At 50.7% G+C, this 2,469-nt stretch overlaps 1 non-coding gene across 1 annotated transcript; it reads right to left on the bottom strand.

Annotated features, from left to right (window-relative positions):
• Positions 1-1,353: 1,353 nt before the first annotated feature.
• On the bottom strand, positions 1,354-1,428 carry Trnad-guc. Its single transcript has one exon. It is a non-coding gene; the product is annotated as a tRNA-Asp (tRNA).
• Positions 1,429-2,469: the final 1,041 nt, after the last annotated feature.

Here is a 2,469-nt window from a genome sequence, read left to right on the forward strand (position 1 = left end):
TTTTTCACCTAGTTTATCGCGCACCAGTTGTAAAATATAAAACCGCGACTGCCTGTAAAACTTTGGTTAATCACGTCAGACACTTTAATTATTTCATAGTTTTACTTGCAATGATTGAGTCTTTCTTGTACTCTCGATATTGTAGATAAAATGTTAATTTTATGGATGTTTTTGCGCATACTCCCAGTAATCTACAGAGGGTGTGAGTACCCTCTATTGTGGGACAGTGTGTGGCGAGTGAGTTAGAAGCCGCTTATTGCATCTCATGTAAGGTGGGCCTACACCCGCCGGCCAGAGTGGCCGTGCGGTTCTGGGAGCTTCAGTCCGGAACCGCGAGACCGCTACGGTCGCAGGTTCGAATCCTGCCTCGGGCATGGATGTGTATGATGTCCTTAGGTTAGTTAGGTTTAATTAGTTCTAAGTTCTAGGTGACTGATGACCTCCGAAGTTGTCGCATAGTGCTCAGAGCCATTGTTTTGGACCTACACCCACGGGCTATGTGTAGTAGGATACAGGCCAATTCTATGCTCAGCTTGGACCAGTTATGGCACGAGTTTGTCTCATAGAGAATCGCAGCCGGTGGCTGAGCTACAACTGGGTTTATGTGGCAGGCTGTCCCTGCCCAGTGAATGTGGGATGAGCTATTTCTGGGCTGACACAGCTGTCTGTCCTGCTCACCGAGTGTAGCATGAGCTACATATGGGATGATGTGGCGGACTCTCTGCCTGCTGTGTGGGATGCTGAGTACAGCCCAGCCATAGTAAGTAACTGATGCAGACATCCAGTGAGTGAACCGTGGATCAGCTGCTGACTGGCGGCGACTGGAACTTATAAGTGCCCCAATGGCTCGCCAGCTAGGGGGGCCTGAATTCCATTAGGCTTGTAAGTGCAGTGCTCATATGTGATGATTGATTAGTCAATGACTCGCCGATCTAGTGTCACAAGACGGTAACCGAAGTCATGAGATAGTGCTATGACACTGATGTATATTGTTACTTGTCAGCAGTGCGCGACAATGTACAGCCATCCCACTAGAAAATAGAACAAGCAGTAGCAGTGCAGCACAGAAACGGAAAGCGAGAGGAAGGCACCACACATGTCAAAGGTAGTATGCCGATGTTAAACAACGTATCTGCTAGCCTATAGACCCTTGGAGAACTCTTAAATTCATAATTCACCTAATAACACTTTATTTTATTTATTTAATCGTATGGCTATGGCCCCCCGCCGGGCAGGCTGTTCGCCGGGTGTCGGTCTTCCAATGCGACGCCACTTCGGCGACCTGCAGTCGATGAGGATGATAGGATGATGATGAGGACAACACAACACCCAGTCTCTGGGCGGAGAAAACTCCCCGACCTAGCCGGGAATCGAACCCGGGCCCAGAGGATTGACAATCCGTCACGCTGACCATTGCGCTACCGGGGGCGGACACCTAATAACACTACTTACAACAAACTAAGCCTAGAACCACCTATTAGCTTCAGTGGTTTCAACATCACTGTCACCCACAGGCTTTCTTATTGCAACCAAATCACTACACAGCGTAATGCCGTTTTTGCTGGCATAGCTCTGTATCATGTTATGCCGCTTGGTGCAAAGGGCCACATGGACTGGTAGGTACACCGTGTATACGCAACTTGTGTCACTGGTTCATTTCTTGTGCCTTTCCCAGGTTCCACAAGCGAATCTGTAGCTAATGGAAAATAGGGCAGTGGGAAAACTACAGAAATAAGACATACAAAGTGAACCTCAACCCACGGACCCCATTGTAGCGAAGCAATGTAGTAGGGCACTGGGTGCTGCCACGCTCAGCGTGGCCCAAATGCGGTGCAACCTCACGACGTACACAATCTGGCCAGCGGACGAGCTGCATCAGGGCTGATGTGGCGGGCTGCCTCTGCCTGTTGAGTTGTATCCGGCCGTGGCAACACGCAGGTACAGACGTCCAGGGAGAAGAAATGGTTCAAATGGCTCTGAGCACTATGGGACTTAACATCTGTGGTCATCAATCCCCTTGAACTTAGAACAACTTAAATCCAACTAACCTAAGGACATCACACACATCCATGCCCGAGGCAGGATTCGAACCTGCGACCGTAGCGGTCACGCGGTTCCAGACTGAAGCGCCTAGAACCGCACGGTCACACCGGCCGGCTAAGTCTAGGGAGAGAACCCCGGACCCACGGCTAGGTGTCGGCAGCTGGAGCTGGCGAGTACTCCAGTGGCTAGGCGGCTAGGAGGCCCTCAGTTGTATCCCTGGCCTGTCATATGGCGGTTGGACACCCTTCACAGGCGTTTCTGTCAGAATTACAGCACAGTAGTGGTGACCTCTTGGAGGAGGTTGACACTGTGACGGTTGATGACTCCATTTCTCATGTGGAGGGTCTAAATCAGAGGTTCAGGCGGTTCTGTGACCGTGTAGGCTGCAGATTCCTTGACTTGTGCCATCGGGTGGTGGGTTTCCGG

Source organism: Schistocerca piceifrons, chromosome 5 (assembly GCF_021461385.2).
Source record: "Schistocerca piceifrons isolate TAMUIC-IGC-003096 chromosome 5, iqSchPice1.1, whole genome shotgun sequence".
NCBI classification, from domain to species: Eukaryota; Metazoa; Arthropoda; class Insecta; order Orthoptera; family Acrididae; genus Schistocerca; species Schistocerca piceifrons.